Genomic DNA, 21439 nt, shown 5'->3' on the forward strand with positions numbered 1-21439 from the left:
ATAATCACTTGTACCAGATGAGTTATTTCTTGAGTTAAGCTTCATGCACCATAAACACAAACCAGCAAAGTTTACAATAAAGTCTATCCTCTTATTTCCTAATCAAAGCTTAAGTCACGACAAGAGCAGTCAGACTGTCTCCAAGACTCATTGGAAATTTGGGTTGGAAGTGACCTACCATGAATTCCTTCGGTGTTCGAAGCTAACCTGGTAGTCTTTAAAAGTGCATTGTGCAACAAGATTAGGAGTTAGAAACAAAAGGGAAATACTGATTAAAGCTTGCTCTCACAAAAAAAAGGGAAAAAAATAAAAAAGAACACCAATTTACCCCCCCCAAAAGTATGCAACACTGCAGATGTCTACTAATTTTGTTTGATTGTATTTAGAGATGGGACCATAATAGCAGTTACCAATGTCAGCAAAGTTGCATTATGATGACACAGTATAATTCTTCTTATTGAGAGATTTTAATCACAAATATTTCACAGTAACTAAAAGTAAAAAAAAACCCTAAACAAATTATCAATATCCCCATCCAAAAATAGGCAGAGCCATAATAAAAACTGCAGTAGCAAAGAAAACGTGACATTAAAATTTTTTTGATGTGTGGATCATAGAAGCAATTCATTATAGTAGCTTCTTGGAAGTTGCCTCAGTAATTGTGTAGAACTGCTGCAATGTTTACACATTGTATGACTTAATGCCAAAAACCAACTCTTTTTTAAACGGAAATGACATTTCTCTGAAAGAGACTGATTTAAAATCATAGCCAAGTTGATATTCAATGTGATGTTTAAAAATAGCCAAGTACAGGAACAGAGAATGCAACAGAGGAGAATAAGGATGTTAACCCTACTGACTGAAGCTGGCTTATGAAATTCCAACAAGAAAATTATACTAATTAATATTTTGCTTTTGAAACCTGATGTGCAAAGGAGGTTAAAATCTACTGCCACAGCAGCAACCCAGGCATTTGGCTCCTACACTTAAGAAAGATACTGACTTCTTTCAATGTTTTTTGGTGGATGAAAAAGCAGCTGGTAAATACAGTAGTACTTTGGAACAAATATATATACACAGTAACATTGAAAAATGGAAAATATAACACAGATTTCCAGTTCACAATTTCCAACTAACAGACAAAATATCAGGCAATATTCATTGAAGCCATTAAATGGCTCAAATGGTTAAATTCCTAGCTGAGAAAAAGATGATTGCATGACTTCTGGGGCACTTGGAAAACACATCATTTGAAAATGTGTCTAGAAAGGTATGTGTTTACCAATTAAAGAAAAAGTTTAGAAGCTGCAGAAGATAAATTAAATAGTAGGGACTAATCAATCACAATGCTAAAATGATAGATGACAACTAAACTGAAGCCCCAGGGAACTACAACTACAGAGCCATTTTGCAAAATAAGGCTGCATAACTAGCATACCTCAAAGCAGTACCTAATCTAAATCCATGTCAGAGATGTCACAATAAAAAACACAATGCGGTGTCTGTAATACAGAAATGATAAAAAGAAAAGAAAAATAAAGTTCTGCAGCACAGAACTTTGTAAGCATATAAGCCATAGAGACTAGACTTCTCTGAACAGCCTTGACATGATAACCAAAAAAGAAGCAATATAAACAACCTTTACATTATGCAAATGCTACTATATAATTTACCAGAAGTTCATACTTTCTCTATGTGAGGAAAAAAAAAATGAGTGAAACTAATTTAGGGGAAGACCTCATTAAAGACTTCAGGTAATGGAAACACTCCAATGAACAATTTTATCCAAGCCTGCAGTATATGCACATGAATTTTAATTTGTAATGACAAAACCTGTGACAAAATGGCAAAGAACAAGGAATGAGGGCACTTCATGCTGCTTCTAGATTACTATACTACATGAAAAATTGAAATAATAACGCAAGGGAAGGTTATTGTGATTACTACAGAATATTCAGGAATCACAGGCTCATTTCTTTTTGAATACTCATAAATTCAACTTTTACAACTTTTCCAAAACCAAAAACCCCTTCATTCATCTCTTTTATCTCTGGTACATTACATATCTCTATATATAATATTGTAAATGATAAAATATAAAACACAGCAGCTTTTGAAATAGATATTAGGACAAACAAGGGTAATGTTGCATGCTCATGAGCTAATGATAAGTCTAACATAACTTTAGTTTTTCTACACATAATGGAGTCAAACTGCCCATACAATAACTTTCAGCAGGCCGAGCCTCCTCTCATCTGCTCACAGCAGAGTCTGGATTCTGGCCATCCCTCTCCTGTACCAGCACTGTTCTCGTGCAATCTCCTAATTTATGTCACATTACCTGAACTTGCTTTATCAAACAAGAGTATCAAAAAAACCTGTGATCAACCAGCCATCAATTATCTGCCACTTCTTTGATACACCAAAGTTTGTGGCAGATGAAATCTGATTGCTGCTGACCATGTGAGGACAATCGACACCTTTTTTTGAATACATGTGGCAAGAATTTTTTCCTGCTCCTCAAAAGGTATCTGCAATCTTTTGCAATATCAAATACAAATGACAAAGGCCCTTGCACTTAAAATAAAGTTGGGAACATGTAAAACCCACAAAATATACTATACATTATTGACTTTTATTTTATCCTTTTTAAAATAAGAACAATATTGATTTTAATTTTATTTTCTCTATATGTGGGGAATTCAATCTTTTTTTGCCTCTAAGCACCAGATACTTTAAATTTTAGACTTTAATTAAAGTTGAAGGAAAAAAAGGTATTCTGAAACAACTCCACAAATCAAATTTATCAAACCTAGTGTCAGAAGAATGACTGATTCCTTCGTGTAAGAATAGCACATGTTCTCAAGGGTGTTGTTAGAAGGCCCAAAGGTACCATACATGAAGTTCCCTCTCTGGGAGAATGCACAGCCTGATCAAGCTGGTTACATTGTTCTCACTGATGATGGATGAGAGGCAAGAGTAATTTTATTTGTTTTATTATTCTAATTTCCCATGTATATTCCAAAGAGAGTGTTAAATAAACTTCACATTATAAATGTTAAATAACCACTGCAGAGTTTCATTTTTGTAATTATATATTCATTATATGTTAGATAATTTGTAGTTTATAATCATAAGACCACGATTGATAAAATTAACCATGGATAATATGAAAAGGTCCTGTCAACCTATTCTGCCAGCAGAAGAGAGAGAATTTGTATGTGAAGGAGTACAAACAATAGTTGACTAAATTTTTCTCACTATACACAAATAAATCAACATTATTTTGAAAGAGCTGCCTGTGAGTTCTGGCCACTTGACACAGAAACACAACTGGGGAGAAGATCTTCAGAGTTTGCAGTAGTGAAATTTATTTTCTACAAGAAGGTCTGTAATAGTTTGTATAATTCAACTGATCTATATTTACAAAAATCTACAAATTGCCTGGAATTGCTAGCATTTATTCATGTAACTACCAGTCACCTGCTGCCAAAACTTCAGGTCCAGAGGGCGTAAAGCATAATTGATTAGGCTGAAGGTATCCCATGCATTAAATAACAACTTCCAAAGTTTCACTGTGTCTTTCCATATGTCAAATAAAATTGCAAGACCTCACCCACGTTACACTACATTGTAACCCTTTGTGACTTCCTTAGACAGAGGCACATGGCATTATTCTGTGCATTATGACCCAAAACCAGCAATAACGCTCTTGGTCTGCAGAACGTCTATCTGATACTAGAAATAGCAAGCTTAAAATTTGCCCAAGATCAGAAACATTCTGCAATGCAGCTCTGGCAAGAGTAAGAGGAGATGGCCCTATGTGGGAGATGAGAGCAGAAAATGTGAAGCTTGAGCAGACTAACTACATGGCCAAAAATGGAAAGATAAAGGGTAAAAAGAGGCGTGATAGCAAGTAGGGAATATAAACCACAGGAGCCACAAGGGAAAGAAGAGAAAACACAAGGAAAATATGACTGATAGAAGAAAAATGAAAAAAAAAAATCAAAGGAATAGATAAATAGGAGTTTTGAGAAGTTTTCTAGAATTTTCTGGTACATATGTATCATTTGCTATATATCTAGAAGATGCCCACAGGTAATATAGTTTAGTACAGTGTACAAATAACCACACAGGTTCACAAACAAGCATTGTGTTTCCTTGGATTTGTGAAATGCCACACATTTCCTTTTATGTTAAAGCCCATCATCAAACTTGTCAGCCCAGAGATAGAATAGGTATTTTTTTGCTATTGAGATTTACACACATTTTTTTTCCAATCAAGAACATTATTTTTATTATTTCTCAAGAAATATTGAAGATTTATTTCTATTCAGAACTACCCTGTCCCATACACCAGTTTGGCTAAATGAATAAGGACTTAATATACAACATTAAAATTCCTTATCTTGTACTGCCAAATGTATATTCTAAAAGCAGAATGGTGCTAAAGAACACATTCTCTGCACATTACCTACCGTCCACAATTATCTACCTCAAAACAGGCATGTTCTATTGGCACCTAGCACAGAGGAACTGTTTTGTTGGAACTGTTAACAGAAATGTGTTAACACAAGACCACCTGCTCTGGTTCTCAGAAGATACCACCACCTGTTAATACCCAGAAATGTGGTACACCCATATAATCAGCTCCAGTTCCCAGGGCACACTACTTTGGATTGGCACTGAAAGCAGTGTCTGTGCTCTACTTTGTCATGACTGGTACTTCACCTGCAGCCTAAGATATTTTTCTAGGGACAATGTCAATAATGTCACCTACAACACAAACATGGCCCATTTTCTTGTCTCAGTAAACAATCTTAATTTCTCGGTGTTTGACAATGTGCAGTTGTCAGAGGCCAGTGCAGCCATGCACTGAGACTGGTTGCAGTGTGCAGTGAGCAGCACAGCCATGACCAGGGCTGTTCAGAACAATGAACCAGTGGTTATGTGGTTAATACAAACGCATAAAAGTCTTTTGTTCCTACACCAACTCAGCAGGATCTGACTACAGCAGTGAATCTGTTTTTCTGCAAAGTTTTACGTGTGAGCAAATGTTGGTGTAATATTGTTTTTAGTTTGCTACTGTTCAATTTCTATTGCAATGTATTTTTACTGAGAAGAAAAACATAATATTCTCAGTATGAACAGCAATGAAAGCACTTTTTGTGGATTACCTGGGCCTCTTACCTGAGATGATTACAGAATTCGTAAAAGTCTACCCCTGTGAAATGAAACTAAGTTGGATACAGGGCAGAGATGTTCCCTGCACTAACTTCTTCCACTTGTTGGAAGAACTGCAAATGTGAAAGAATAAAAAAAAAAATAAAAGAAAGTGCAAGTCATGTTTAGCTTTGGAGTATATAAGTTGGTCACTTACTGTTCACAATAGAGAATGTGTGCTTAACTCTCTTCTCTTTGTTTATTCAGGACTCCACACTCCTGAAAGAAAAAAAAAAATACCTGTGTTTATCATCCATTTAAAATTAACTATCTAGTTTCATTTGTGCTACAGAAGTTTGCCATTTTCACACTTAGTTTTGGCTTACCCTAATATTGAAAACCCTGGGCTTTTGTGAAAGCACCCAGCAGAGAAAATTTGTATCATCCCTTTTCCTTAAAACCCAGTTTTTCAGTCTTAGATACCACAATAGCAGCAGAGCTGAGAAATCTACAGGTTCAGGGAACAAATCTCTCTTGAAACCTCAGACTAAATGCCAGGCATCCTAATTTTATCTGGGCACCTGCAGGCCTCCCCAGTTCCAGGAAGGTGACAGGCTTCCACATTGCTGAGGCTGTCAATCCTCTCATCAAAATCAAATTCCCATGGTGTATTAGATCTCAGCAGAATTACCCCATTAGACTGAGGAGCCAAGGAAGAAAGAACATAAGCCTGCAAAGGCAGCCACAGCCTCTCTCACCACTTTTGGAGGAGAGTGGAACATGCTGCAGAGGGGTCTTTGATGCCTCACTCCTGCTGTTTCACACAGGAAATTTGTACGGTAAGAACTGAACACAGCACACCAGCTGCTTTAGCCTTTCTTGGCCAGGTTACAAGCATCACAACAGAGGTGAGTTTTAAGGCAGGATTTGAAGGAACACAGCATACTGCCTCTGCAGATTTTACTATTAACAATCTTCATTAATAAAGGCTGCTTGAGAGAAGGGAGAAAATTGGAACTGCTGGGCAATAAGGGTAACAATAAGGGCAACATTAATGTGAAAGGGCAAGCACAATCAAGCTGTGAAGGCATTAATTGTGAAGATGACCAATTTGGATGCAATTAAAAAACTGAGCCAAATACATAGTTACCAAGATAGACAGATGTATTTTTAATTTTACATCAACTAGAAAATGAAAATGTTGTTATCTGAAACTGTCAGACTACAGAACACCAACACTTACGCTGGCCTTTAAAAAGGCAAATCATGATTCCATCCACCATCTCACTCTAATCAGCAAACCATCTTTCATGACTCAAATCATACAGGACTCAAACTATAACTAATTATAAAATCTAATTTCCCTTCATTTCTGTATATTTCTGTCAATATTTATAACATACCAGAAATCACTCATCTCATAGGAGTCTACTGAAGAAACCTGCTAAGCAACAATTCAGAACTGTTTGGAGCTGAGGGCTATATAATACATTAGTCAGAAGCATTCTAGTATTTTGATGTTATTAAGTTTTAAACTTTTCTGAACCATAGGGATCAGCTCTTCTATCTAACAGCCCATTTTCTTATGTCCTAGACATCAGTGAGGAGCTGAACACTTAAAATTATGCAAGGTTAGCTGGACACTGATGTGAAATCTCTTTCTAAAGGGTTTAGAATAGTTCAGATGCTGGTGCAAAACACAGCTAGTTTGATTCCTACAGTTTGTGACTCATATCAAATATCAACTCGTGTCAATAACCTTAGCAGGCCTCACCTTGCTTGGTGCTCTATATTAGCTGTATAAAATGTTCTGGTACAGACCACGACAGACCTAATCTGAACTACTGTACTCAAACATCTCTGAACGGGTTCAACCAAAACTTTCCCTCTTGCTGTCAAGTCAAGTCTTCCCAAACAGAGGGATTTGAAATTCAGAAACACTCAGAAAGAGGGTTCAATAAAAGAGCCTCTAATCTCCACCTTCTCCTGGGGCTCAGAGCCAGGGTTTTGGTTCAGGGCCCTGTGTATGTCTTGCATTTGAGCAGAGGTAGCTGCAAGTGCCTTAGAGAAATTAACACCCAGAGTCACACCTGCTCTGTGGTGCACTGTCTCAATCTTTCCCTGTTTCTCTAAGCTGTCTGTGTCAAGCTGTGCCATATTATTACTGAGCCTTTCAGGAGGTTCACTGCTTCCTTCTGCGGCAACAACAACATAGAAAGGAAAGACAAATGTTTACTATACTGCTAATTGTAAATAACTGAATAAAAATACAGGTTATGCACCACAGAAGCAGATTTATGTGAGCCTATGAAAAAGTGTGGTGCTGCATTAAGTGCAAACAGAGACAGCCTGCCTGCTTCTTTGAAGCTCACAGTCTGAGTTTCCAAAATATATGAAAAATGTAATAGACATCTGGAACAAGTAAAAACCAATCAATAAAATTCAACAGTTGTTCAGGAAACGAAATACCATCACCCTTTACAAGGATTTGCAGAGTGAAAATATAAGGAGATAAATAAACTGGGAATATTTGCATTTCTAGAGGAAGATGAACACAGTACAAAAGAAATTCAGCTGTGTTTCTATCACTTACTATTAAACACAGGCAATTTTTTTATGAGATGTGTTCGAAGATTAACTCATTCACCCTTGGTTATGGACTCCTGTGGGTCTTCAGTGCAGGAGATCCCCTGCAGTGACAACTATATTTTCAGAGCTACAAATAGCATCTGTCAGTGCTAGTAACTTCCAAGGCTCCATTTTCATTTCAATATTTGCAAGAGAAGACGTTTCCTAATGAAACCATTGGAAATATCAACAAAAACACATTTTGATATGTGTTACTACATCTTGCAATATCCCTTTGAAGTGCCATCTATATTTAACAAATGTTATCTACAGAAGATACTTTAAGGCATTTAATTTCAGGGCACATACTCATTTAAATGATCTGCAACTTTGATTCGGTTAGCATATAGATAGCAAAAGAACAACAAAGCCTTTTTTCATTAATTCTAAACTCTCTGATCCCAGTCACCTTTATGGTAACCAGTTATGGCAATAGTCCCATTAAACTGGGGCAGGACTGGAGCTCTGAAATAAAACCAGTTCAGGCAAAACCACTGTATTTAAGATTATACATTCATATATGCTCATGAAATGAAACCCTACTCCACTGCAAGGAAGGAAGTCTGCAATTTTTCTCAGGAAGCCCTTGTTTAACTCATACAGAAACAAAGTGGATTTACATTTATTACAGGTGGTAAAGAACATTTTTAGCATCACGGAATCATGGCAAAAATAAGCCCCTTTTATTAGGTGCTTCACTTCTCATAATGAACTGTGATACAAAAGATGAAAGGGAAGTTGCATGGTAATTAAAAGATTTCTCAAGGTATCTTAGGCCATGTGCAGTTTCTTTATTCCATTACTATTTTTAAAACCAGGAACAACTATGTGATCTTTTACAAACTCCATGAAGAAAGAATTTTTACCTGTTTAGGATTATGGGCTAAACACTCATTAGTAGAGCATATGGCTGTTATTTGAGTACTATTCTTCCCTCTCTTCTTTCAAACACTGAGGAATAATTTTGCAAACTGAATCTCTGTACTCTGGAGTAATAAAGAGCTGCTAATATATCATCATTATGGCTCAGTGACAGTTCCAGAGCACAACTGGACAACATTTTTGTCATGAAGGAATAAAAACTCTAGAAATCAGTTTCAGGAGGGTTTTGGTTTTGACAGAGCTGAAACTTAGCCCAGGTTTGTTTACTTTATTGATTGTCTTTCAGACCTGAGGACATCACTTATGTGGCATATCTGGGAGGTTTGGAATAAACTATCTTGAAATTTTGTGTGGCAAAATGAAAAAATATAAACTAAACCTCCAACAAAAATCAGCTGGCGTTTAGCCTATGAATTTAGTAGCACATCCTCAAAACACAAGCCTAATAGTCTTAGAAGTGAAAATGGGTATTTCAAATTTTATTCTCTGCTTTAGAATTATTTATGAGAGAAAACCAGATTAATTGAAAGTGGAGGAGTCCATTATGAATAGACTGACATCCTGTAAAACACAGAACTGATGTCTGGAAAAATGAGGCTAGCATTCGATTATGAAGTTTAAATTAGCTAATAACCAGTACAGAGTCTGGATAATTTCCAGTTGCATAATGTGCAACAAATTAAATGTATTTTGAAAAAAAATGCAGTTGCGGGCATTTATTAATCGTTTCACATATTGAAACAGAAATTGTCATACATTATGAACTTTACAGTCCTTAATCATATGTATATTCCACTATTTTATGGGCTTAATTTGCTTAGCATCAACTTTTACTGTGAGTAACATTGATTTTGTCAAAACCTCAAATAAGTCACAGAACAGATCTGAGGATTACTTCAGAAGGGATTTAAAGCACACACTGTGAATCTCTATACAACCACCACTTAAAACACTATCCGTTCAGGCCCAGATGGATTGCTATGGCAACAGAATCCCAAATACCAGGTTTGTAACTAACAAAAATGTAAATTATTGATGAACTCAAGAGTTGTCTCTCTTGGACACCCTCCTATTCAAATACCAAGCTGTATGGCTAGAATACAGAGAAATGGTTGATATGCAATTTCCCCAGCCCAGTGAGCACTAATCCCAAAGGATTTCATTAAATCTTTTGGCTTAAATTTTTATTCTTGGAACAGCAGTCAGCAAGCAGGGATTACATTAAAACAGGCACTATTGAGGTCATTACCGACTGAATTCAGGCCTGTAATATAACAAAACAGGAACTAATTTTAAATATACCTCCACACACATCCCCCCTCCCCCCAAAAATAGCACTGCTCTAAGTTACTGTATACTTGGTGACAGCACTTTTTCCACTCACATCACCACCCTTCCTCCTTGCCTACAGGCAATGATGGAGAACAGTACTAAAAAGTAAAAAACAGAAAGACATGTTATTTGCTAAAGAGGTGCACATCTCATGGTAGAGGTTATTGTGCATAAACAACTGAGTTGCAGAACAATGAATATAAGGAGGCTCTGCAGCCTTTGATAGTTTGTAAATCAAAACCAAGAATAAAAACTTCTCTAGCAAATGAGCAAATCAGAAGAGAGGAAGTACTTATTGGCATTGTTACTGCAAATTTCCTGAATAGTCTGCTAAGGGAACAAATAGTGGTAGGAAAGCCAAACACTACTGGAAAGCCTCTCAGACTTTATACAGAATGTGGTTAACACAGTGATTTTCAGACAAAAATCAGTTCTCAATTTTGGACTGTGACAGTCCAGCTTGTTTTAAACCCAAACAATTCTCAGGTATGTGCCTGGCATTAGGGGTCACTGTATATAGACAGGAAATGGCAAACTTCTGACTGTAAGAGTTTGTTACCAGATCCAATGTCCACTCAAAACTAGAAGGAAAAACCAGGACAGGGGTAAATTTGTGGAGATGGGCAAATACGGAGGGATGCTTTTGCTGATAGAATGGAAACAATTATTGAAACAGAAAGTGCAAGAGATAAAACCACGGCATCAAGTAATTTCCTAAGACAAGGGAGAAATTTAGAGCAACAGAATGTGAAGAAGATAGTGGTTGTACCATACACTTCCTGTGGGGCAGGAGAAACTCTCCCATTGTCATTCATATAGATGAGCATTTACTCAACACAATACACCAAGACAGACAACCTATTTAGGAGAGCTGTCATTTGAACAGCCATTTAAGTTTACAGATATTAACTAGACTGCACGCCTTTAGGTCTCAACAAACGATGTTTAAGTGCTTCAGAATACAGTTTACCAGAATGCAAGTGCTGCATCACTGTGGACTTTTGCCATCTTACTGCAAAAGTTCTATACCTTCTTGGTGATTTTTCATGGCAGCTCTTCACAGCACTCTTTCTTCTTCACAGTACAGCTAAAAAACTTCAGCTCTCTCTTCAACCAGCTAACCCACTCTTTTGTAGCACTCTTCTTCTTATTGGACACAGCTGTGGCCTATTAAGCTCAGGCCTGTTCCTAATCTTTGGTGACTAGTACAGCTGCAACTCCTCAGGTGTGAGACTACCTTCTACACTATCTTCTTACATTCTATCCCCCCCACAGTGGACACTAGAGACAAAACCTAAAGTATTTACACCCTGCTTTTCTCTGTCCATTCAGTCTGTGGCCTGGCCATTCCCACCCTGTGATCCATATATTTAAAGGTGACTAGTTTTCAGCTCCACAGATTTCTCTACTTAGCAAAGGACTGAGCTCACTGTGGAATTTCTCTGGAAGTCCCTTTTACAATACGAGCAACAAAACTGTTTTTCAGCCTCTGCTCACTTGTTTTGAGCTACCTGCCACCTAAAGTAGAAAGATCCTTCCCTGTAACTTTCTCAGAATTTAAGTTCTTAGCAGAACCAGGTGTTTCAACTCCTGACTAGCTTTCTCTTGTTATTACCACACACCTCCATCAGACAATGCTGTTTCTGTTACACACAACTCACACAGGCAAGAGCAGCCCCCAACCCTCAGTAAGTGCCAGCTGCTCCTCAAACGCCCCTGCCTTGCTCTCCCAGTTGCATGATGCTTCTCACATTCTCAGATTCTTTCTCCTACCAGTACTGCCCAGAACATGCCTTGTTACCCTCTTTGGCTCTCAGTCCTGGTGGGTTCAGATCTCTTGTTGCCCATCAAAAGCCTTTTCCAGCTTCTGCTTTATCGTTACACTTGGCTTGATGTTACAAGAGCCATCCACTCTCCTAACACAACCACACCTCGGTCAGCCTCAGTACCTCATGATCAATAAACAATCATATGAATCAGTAGGCACCAAAAGATTCTCTTTTCAAGAAAGAAAACCTATCAATGGTGATGATATGGTCAGTGACAATACAGTCACAAATGGGTATCTGAATCATCTTGAGATGTTTTAAGAATCTTATGCGGCCAAAGGAGCATCAGAATCTGGGGCAAGAACAGCATTTCCTCCCTCCAGTAGCTATCCAGGACAATAGATGTCTCTTCTTCTACTAACACTCCTCTCACTGTGAAGCTACTGTTGTCCTGCTTTATAAAAGGGATGGTACAAGTGTCAGCAGTATGGATGCACAGCAAATGTGGCAGAGACTTCCAGGAGATCTTTGCATGTAACAGACCATTACAGTAGATAAGTTGCATGTGTCCACACTGCATAGGGACACCTCAAACACTATGTTACATCTGCCATGCTGCTCTGGAAGGAATCTTCCCAGTGTGCAGCTTGCCATTCTTGCTCTGTGATTGCTGGGTATGTCTCAGCCATTTTCTTAGACAAGAGTAGATTAATCAAACTTTACATGGCACTTATTTTTTTCCAATTTCAAATATGGATACATGAGAATACCAACATTTATTAACAATAAAAAGCCATAAAAATTTCATACATCAGAGTGAAGCTTCATTTTTAAGTGAAAGTTTTCAAGACTTCAGCTGAAACAACCAGCACTCGTAACATGGCATTCCATCAAATTTAATTCCAAATATTTTCAGGCTTTTCTAGACAATAAGATATAAAACTACAATTATTTATGAGGCATGTTAAAAAAAAAGAAACACAGTTCTCCATAAGTTGCTTCATAACACTATTTAGACTAGGCATCTTGGATCACACGAAATTATAAGAAAATAGTTCCTAGCAAAATTGGTTTCAGATGTCATATTTAGGTTGCTTGTTACAGATATAGACTAAGACTTATTTAGAAGCACAATGGAGGTTTTTAATCAGTCTCCTAAATCCTTCCTAGAAAGATAACATATCTTTACATTAGTAGACACACACTGAGGTGCATTCCAGTGTTTGGAGATTCAAAATCTAATTGCTTTTATCACAGGATGAAAGAACCTGCTGCAATATCCACTGCAGAAAGTGATTATATGTTACATAACACAGCTGATCTTTTTGTTCTGGCATGAGAGGTTTTATTTATTTATTTATTTATCACTCAATTCTGCTTTATGAAAATGTACTAATATGGGTAAGCAATTCACCCATAAAATCTGATAGTGAGTGTCAACACCTCAGAAAATTAAGCTACATAATCTATGGGTGAGATGTTCCAATACCCTTTCCATATTACCCTAGAGAGGCCTACTATGGCAACAACTTCAGTATCTCTTGGCCTTTAAATGTATTCCTTCAAAGGTAACTTTTTAAATAAAGAGAAAATTCTATGCAGACTTACTCTGTAGCTCATCTGGATATGTACATGAAATGTATACGGATGATAATGCACCACTGCTATAATGGCAGCCCACATTTTCTGTACAGTAAGTTTTATTCGTGCCACTGTTTTCTTCTAATGGAAATTATTTCAAAGAATGTGAAAGTCTACCAAGTCTAAATACAGACAAAACCAAGTTACTGCCTGCCCCCTCCTGTACTAGTCCAAGAAGTAATGGACTACATGCTGCTCAGATTTCTGGTAACCCGCAAAACAAATCCCATAAAAACAGGCACATCACTTTCCAAAGCTGGTACCCTTGATTTGTCACATTAATTTTAATGTTGTTGTTCTGCATCCACCATACAACAAGCCCTTTTGCTCCACAGCAACTGCTCTCTGCTCCCTTTCACCTTTTTATAACGATCTGGGTGCTTCATATCCCAAGACTGCTATTATTAAACTTCATGTGCAATTTCAGTAATCTCACAATCACAGTTGGCTTCTCCTTTTCATTGAGCTACACTTCAAACTACTAGCAGTATGAAAAAACTAAGAGAATGAAAACACACCAATTTAAATGAAGTTTTTTTTTTGCTTTTTGTTTACAAGAAGAGATTATATTTTGTACCTTTCTGTGGTCAACAGGAGCAAAGAATGAAACACTCAAAATTAATAATGAAACTGGACAGCACTGAGCCCTTGCACTGGCACTAGACTTCACTAATAATAGGATCATTAAATAAAGTAAGCATACATGAAGATTTAAAATGTTTCTTTTCAGTTACAGCACATAATATTTCATCATCAAAAAATGTTTCTAATCACTCTGTTTAGCATTAAAGTAACTTCATTGTAACACCATAAGAGCAAGCAAACATTTATACTAACATTGGTGGAGATACTTTATAACCTTATGGATAGATGATTAGGATGACAAAATTATGAGCAATTAGTTAAAAATAAAATGTTTCAGCCTCCAAATTAGTTATGTTAAAAAAAATAACTGTGGTATTTGTCTTTGAAACATTTATGACAAGAATGGATTACCATTATGAGACTGTTTTATAAACATCACAAAGTCTGTTGGAAAAAACAAATTCATCTTATACCATGTTCTCCATCTTCCTCAGCATGTAAGAATATTAGACCTCCTTACAGTCAGTAAAGAAAACCCCAAAGTTGAGCAATCATTAAAAATTGTGTCTCTTATTTAGTACTGTCCAGAACACTAATTTCCCAGTGACTGTCATTGTGGCACACAGGGCTGTCTCCTGGAAGGAGCTGTATGTAGCACCACTAAGAGATGCACTGACCAGTATTGCTGGTCCTCAAACACAAGTAATGGGCTGACCAGTCAGTAGATCTTTCTGGTTCTTCAGCATTTTAACTTCTGCCTAGACACAGAGGCCAACAAATAAACGAAACCAAACAAAAGAATAGCAGACAAATGCACTGCACGTGTATAAAACAGGTGAATGCCAAGAGCAACACAAACTGGAGTTTCTTGTCAGGTTACAACTTGCTGAAGAAACGTGTAACCTAAGTGACAAGAGTGAACACGGAGTGACATGTAACAACAGCCTGTGGAAAGTACGAGGTGGGCATGTAAGCAGCCGCAGCTGCAAGTGCTACCTCAATTCTCAGAAGCTGCAAAGTCAACTCAGCAGCAACTGCACATTTCAGTAGGAATGTCTCATGTCCCTGAGATAAATGGCTGCCAGCCTGGCTGCCTGTGTTAGAGAGAGAATTTGGCCATTGGAGCTCTTACCCAAACACAGGTACCCCAGGGTAGTGTGTCTAAGCCAGGCTGCTTTCTATAGTTAGAGGCACACAGTAACATCCTACCTGGCCACCTTGGCTTCCATCCCTGGTCAACTAACAGGGTTGGGCTGGTATCTACAGTGGAGTTCATCTTCACACTTACAGAAACAGACTGAAAGTTTTAACTAGCCTATAGCTGCTGGTATTTGGGTCTGAATTCATTATTACATAACATCCTCTAGAGATACAATTTCCGTATCTTAAAGCTTTTCTTTGCACATTATGTGCACGTGCCTGATTTTGCAATACTAAAGATGAACTGAAGCATCGTGACTTTTTTCATCTTGAAACTACAAGCAGAAACCTAGAGACTGGGGAATTGAAGCAGGCCTTTTAATCACAGGTGTCACTCTGAGCTGCAACAGAAGAGCTTAACTGCCAATCCTGGCAGATTACATGCAAAGATATTATAAACAAAAAGGAGGATAAAAGACAAGTGGTGCTTTTGCAAGTCTTCATAACAGTAAAAAAAGGAAGCATCAAGTCCACATTCAGCAAATCTGATAGCCTAATCAAAAAGCAGCACATCAGACAGTGCAGTGTTGATGTGCAGATGGCTAGGAACATTAAAAGAGGTAGTTATCATTATTGTTCCTTACGTATTTGAGAAAAGAAAAGACTTCGTGATATTGTATTTGCCTATAAAATCAACTTCCTCAGCTAGACATTGCCAGAAGGAATCTAATGGAAATGTCTATTTAGTGAAAATCAAATAATTACCTTGTAATTACCATCTCACGTGTCACATTTAATGTTAGCATCTCTAAATCAAGGAAAATTCAAAACAAGGTCTATTTGAAATCCTTAAAAAAACCATATGGGCAAATATTTTAATTGGGCTACTTTTGCTAATGAAGCTAAGTATTCCACATAGCAATATTTCTCCCTTTTTGTAGAGCCAAACGTTAACATAAACCACCCTTTAATTTAATCTTCCTACCCATCTTGACAAAACCTGCTTAATTTTTTGATTATTAGATTCTCTGAAATACAGCTTATTTGGACCAAACTTCAGCCACTTCATAAAAACTACTGATTTGCACTCAAATAGCACACTGGAGCAGTCTGAAGGAAAAAAACATTTGTTCTGTCTCAACTGATGTATAGCGTAATTTTCTGAGATTCTTTCATTGCAATTTGCAAACACATTAGCTAAGTCTACGAAACAAAAGCAATCTGTACTACCCGTGGCCCAGAAGAAGCAGAAGCAGAAAGTTAGAAAACATAACAAATGTCTGAATCATCTTGAGGCAGGGACATACTCCACCTCAACACAAAACATCATTATCCAAAATGTGCCTCATCTATTTTTCTGACAAAGGAAGCCTGGCCACTGAACACCTAATACTGAATACAATCTTAAAATAGGCTGTATAAGAGTTTTAAGGAGGGGCCTAGAGAAGGCAAACTTACCCTGGACTAACTCAGGAAAGCAACACTGCAGTTAGATTATGGACTTCCAGTCCCCTTGTCCAGTTCCTGCAGTTCCACCCTCAATTCTATAGTCACACTAGCCACCTGTCCCAAAAGAGGAAAGGCAGTTAACACTGACAGGCTGAAGTTCTCTGCTGAATAATCCAATGCAGAATCTAGCAGGTGCCACTGAACACATTGCAATATTGCTACTTCTCAAACAAAGCAGATATAAGGGAATACTGTGGGCAGGAAGGAGAATATAAGTGCAGCTTTGATAAGCAGCCAGATGAGAGCATACCTGCATTCACAGATAGGAAGGGACAGCATAATAGACACTGTTACACAGAATGATTGTTACAGCATTTCTCAGCATGGATTTTAAACAAATCAAGAAAACACCACATGATGTATCTAAAATTTCATTTCAGCATCTGGCAAAAAGGAAGTATCTGTTAAAAATCATCTCATTCAAGGAAACCCTTAATAGGAGTTTCTGTAAAAAGAGAACTTGAAATTGCCTGTCAACAAATCAGCAGATGCCCTTTCTGAACCTGACAGGTACTTTTTGGCATTATTGTAATGACCATAAGTACCTCGTTGCACAGGGTAGAATCAATTGCTTTAATCAATTTCTACTATCACTTATGAAGTATGCAGACAATTTTCTAATCTATGCTTTGCACTGACATAAAATATGCAAATTCAGCAAATTCAGCATACTCAGGCAAAGCTGACTGTCAATGTATTTTCCTTTTGACAAAAATCAGCATTTTGCCCATAAGGTTATAGTCCTGTCTCAAGAATAACTGAAGCAAGGGCTATTCGGCAAAATTGATTCTCCTAAAATACAGTAACACAATTCACAGCAGTGTCAGTCTTCAGCAAAGTTCTATGATACATTGAGATTTCAGGATGCAATGTGAAATGCTGCTTTATGAAAAGAACAACATGACAGCTTAAAACAGGAACATCATGGATTCATTCAGGCACATCAATAAATCCAACACCTGTCTCTGTCAACTATTTTCCTTCTGAAAGTTCTCTGTTCATATATCAGAAAATTCAGGAGATTAGAAAACAGTAAGAGTAGGAGAAAGGAGAAAATAACAAAGAAATCAAGTATCTCCTCCTCTGGCCCTGGTTTCATTTGTTCATTCCTCATATGCCTTCTCTTCTTCTCCACCTTCTCCTTAAACTAAAATGAGCATCTAACAGAGCTGATAGTTGCCATTCTTCGCACCTAAATAGTTCCTTTGAGCATACAGTAAGAAACTGTCTTGAAGTACTTTTATTCTGAATCTTGCCACACTCACAAGAAATAGTGAAAAAAGAAGCTGAGATATTAAATTACCATAACTGCAAAGCAATTCTTGCTTCACAAAAAATCCAGATCTGCTTGTCTTGCAATTTGTCCAGCGCTCTCTCAAAAATGTGAGTTTGCAATGAGACAGAACAACAGAAACAGACCAATGTGATTTTTGGTGTGTCAGCTGCCATCTTCCATGCCCATTAAAGATAGTACCCTTATCTTAACTTGTTGAAAAATACATCTGATTTCATTTATAGCTTTGCAAATATGAATCATAAATCATTGGAAGAGATCACTGAACATGTTATGAAAAGCAAAGAGGAGTCTTAAGAGGTAGATTTTGGAGAAATGCAGCAGGCAGACTGATACTGTTAAAAAAAAACCAAAAAAAAAAAAAAACCAGCTGAAGAAAGTGGGAAGTATCTGAAAGGTTGAAGACTTGACAGTATTTGGCACATGACCAGCACTGTAAACAAGCAGAACAAGACAGAACAGGGAAAGAAAGCAGTGCCTGGATACCAAAACCCCCTTGTTTTGCTCTAAAATATTTTAAGGGAAATAGTAAAGTCCAGCTATTCCTGGACCAGGAAAAGCATAATAAAGTAGGTAGCTGAAATCATCTTACATTAGCTGAGCTGAGGATTCCTTGAACTAAGTACTTCTTTTCTTCTTTCCACCTTACCCCACCATGCTGTTATTGTGGAGGTAAATGGAAATAGTGGAGCTAATACAGTGTTAGAATTCAAGAACTCTAGAGATGTAATCCTGGATTGGTCTCTGACTTGCTCTGGTACCATGTTTGTGTCACTGTTGAGTTTCTCTACTAATAAGGCAGATACACTAATATAGAACTCATGAAGGACCTTGCAGGATTCAAGAGTGCAGGATTTTGCAGGAAAGCTGCCAAATTTAAGTTTCCTGCAGCACTTAAATGGATCAGCCTACAGGGACTGGGCCTTAACTTACATCTATAAAAATGTAAACTGCAGTAGGAGAGAATCAAGACAACCCTGAGTGTTTTTAAAAATCTTACCTTTGCATTACTAAACCACGTGCCATGGGGACTGAATGTTTGCACTTCTGGAACTTTGCTTAATTTCCAGATTTATATTGCAGGGTAGCTGAAGTTTTCCTTCGGCCCTAACACCTTAAGATTGTTTTTCTAAGGCATTATAAACAGAAAAAAATTACCACTCTCTAAATATCCTTCACCATTTTGTTTTAAAAAGTCTTTGAAGCCACAAGTGCCTCTTACTGTTCATGTGTAAATGGCTCATCACATCTGACTCTCTGGGCAAGGTGGTATTACAAAGAAACAACATGTCTCATAATACATTTAACGTGGTTCAGTTGCCACTGCTAATAACACTACATTTATCCTACTAAATCCCAAAGTATTATCTTTTCACCAGCATAGGAATTACTCAGCCAAAACTGAAATATGCTCTTAAATGGAGCAGTTTAAACAAAGATGAAGGACCAAAGGACTGCAAGACTGTTAAGTATTTTCTGGATTGTTTAAATGTAATAAAGTAAATTCAGCAACAATTCTATATTCTTCACTGTTCCATGTTTCCCCTTCACAATGAATTTCTTTTTGCTTTTTTTTCTCTTGTTGCACTCACTGTGTTACATAATTTAAAATATCAATATAAGGAATTTCTTGTAGCCCTAAATGAAATCACAGTACCTTATGTATAAGCACTTATCTGTATTTGTAGGCATGCCTGCCTTTGTCAAGCTGTATCCACTCACACATATATTCCCTCTTTATTTACCCAGCTTCCCCAAAAATCAAGGTCCAACTCTATTGCATATAGATGTTCTGTATTTACTTGAGAATTTTTGTTTACAAACTATAGCACACCAACCAATAACTAACTGGATTAAGTTAATACCCATGTTTATGTCAGTCATGAATTATATTCTCTATCTGTTTAAAAGGTTGAGACAGAAATATTTACTTTGGAGAACAAGGTGCAGTTATAGCAGCATGAGCATAAAACTGAATAAACACATTATAAATGTAATTATTTTAATCCCTGAATATATAAAAATGTATCGCATTTAAAATACGATGCCATGAGATATTACATGAAAAAATATATATTATCAAAGGATCACTAATAACAGATCATCCATATCTAAGATAATGGGCTACAGAGTCTTGAATTACACAGGGGAGATGTAAGATGAGCCCAATTTAGATGCCTCCCTGGTAGCAGTAAAGAGATTTATAACATTCTGTGCAAAAGCAGGGAGGCCTTTGACACCCAGGATGTTCAAAATACCTTCAGTTAGATTAGTGTACCATTCTGAAATAACAACAAACACCACAGAATTTATGGCACAAGAATAGCAAAGGAAGATGGTGCATTCCAGCCTGGATACAGCACACAGAGACTGAGTTAGAGATATTCTTTAACAGGATACTATGCTTTTATTATGTCCAGGTGCCTTCTGAAGTCTTAAAAAAGTAACTAAAATAGATATTGAAAGATACTGTAATTGATAGTGATAATTACTTTGGTAGGAGGCAAAAGGCCATGCTGCAGCAGTACACAAACATCTCTTTTGCAAGCCTGCTAAATATATTGATTTGGCATATTCTGTACCATAGGCCTGTTTATTAAACACAGCACTTTACTTACACTAGTCTTCCAAACACCAGTAAAAAACTTGGTGTCTGAGTCTTCTGATTTTACATAGTACAGATGATATCTCCCTTTTCTTTTCCACTCAGAATGAAAAGGGTAACTCATTTCATAGGAGCCGGAAGCCAAATAAATTATCAGCTGTCAGTTACTGACTAGGCATCAAAAGTATCTTTGGAGACAACACTATGCAGAGAAACATGAGTTAGATCTACTCAACCTCACAGCACACCCTTCTGCACGAAGACAGCTGCAAGGGTGGCAAAGGCCATGTACCACCTGAACATAAAAAGGCAAGACAAAACAGAGTCAGGTTTGGCTGGGCCAAGAGCTCCTCAATGCTGACTGAAGACTGAAATTTCTGGCCTGAAATTTTTGGTAGAGCATGGAAAAAAACTTCTGAGAACTACAGTGGTAGGATTACTACAAAAAGTAGATGATCGGATTTGTTGGTTTTGGTTTTCTTTTTTTTTTGTTTGTTTGTTTTCTTTTGTTTGTTTTTTTTTCTTTTTGTTTTGTTTTTTTGTTGTTGGGACCATGTAATTCATATTCCTGCTTAGTTCAGCCTACCTTCTTTAAAGCAAAACCAATGTGGCTTTGCTGATTATGTGTAGTTTTACAATTTCCTTCATAACCAAGCCTAAGACATCAATACTGTTTGAAATGACAAAGAACGAAATGAGAAAGTCCCAGGACTTCCAATACTTATCGAGAAACTGTATGACAACAAGGAAATTAATTTCCCCAGTGCATGGAAAATATCACCCTAGGCACCAACTTCAGCCCTCAGTAAACACAGATAACCCTGGAAAAAACTCTAGGCTGGAATGGCCCTGAATATTCTGCCAAGACAACAAGTTGCAGAACACCTGAAT

At 37.2% G+C, this 21439-nt stretch overlaps 1 protein-coding gene across 6 annotated transcripts in view; it reads right to left on the reverse strand.

Moving 5' to 3' along the window:
- The window catches only part of SYT1 (synaptotagmin 1), a 336909-nt gene that overhangs the window by 210779 nt on the left and 104691 nt on the right, over positions 1-21439 (reverse strand). For 3 of the 6 annotated variants that reach the window (XM_074539687.1, XM_074539682.1, XM_026797477.2), the window contains exon 3: positions 5381-5442. The exons of 1 other annotated variant lie outside the window; for it this stretch is intronic. The gene's annotated coding sequence lies outside the window, so the exon portion shown is untranslated. Of the gene's footprint in view, positions 1-5380; positions 5443-16598; positions 16704-21439 lie in introns of all 6 variants that reach the window. 2 more of the 6 variants (XM_074539683.1, XM_074539684.1) reach the window with 1 other exon arrangement.

The sequence above is a fragment of the Zonotrichia albicollis genome, chromosome 4 (genome assembly GCF_047830755.1).
Source record: "Zonotrichia albicollis isolate bZonAlb1 chromosome 4, bZonAlb1.hap1, whole genome shotgun sequence".
Taxonomy (NCBI): domain Eukaryota; kingdom Metazoa; phylum Chordata; class Aves; order Passeriformes; family Passerellidae; genus Zonotrichia; species Zonotrichia albicollis.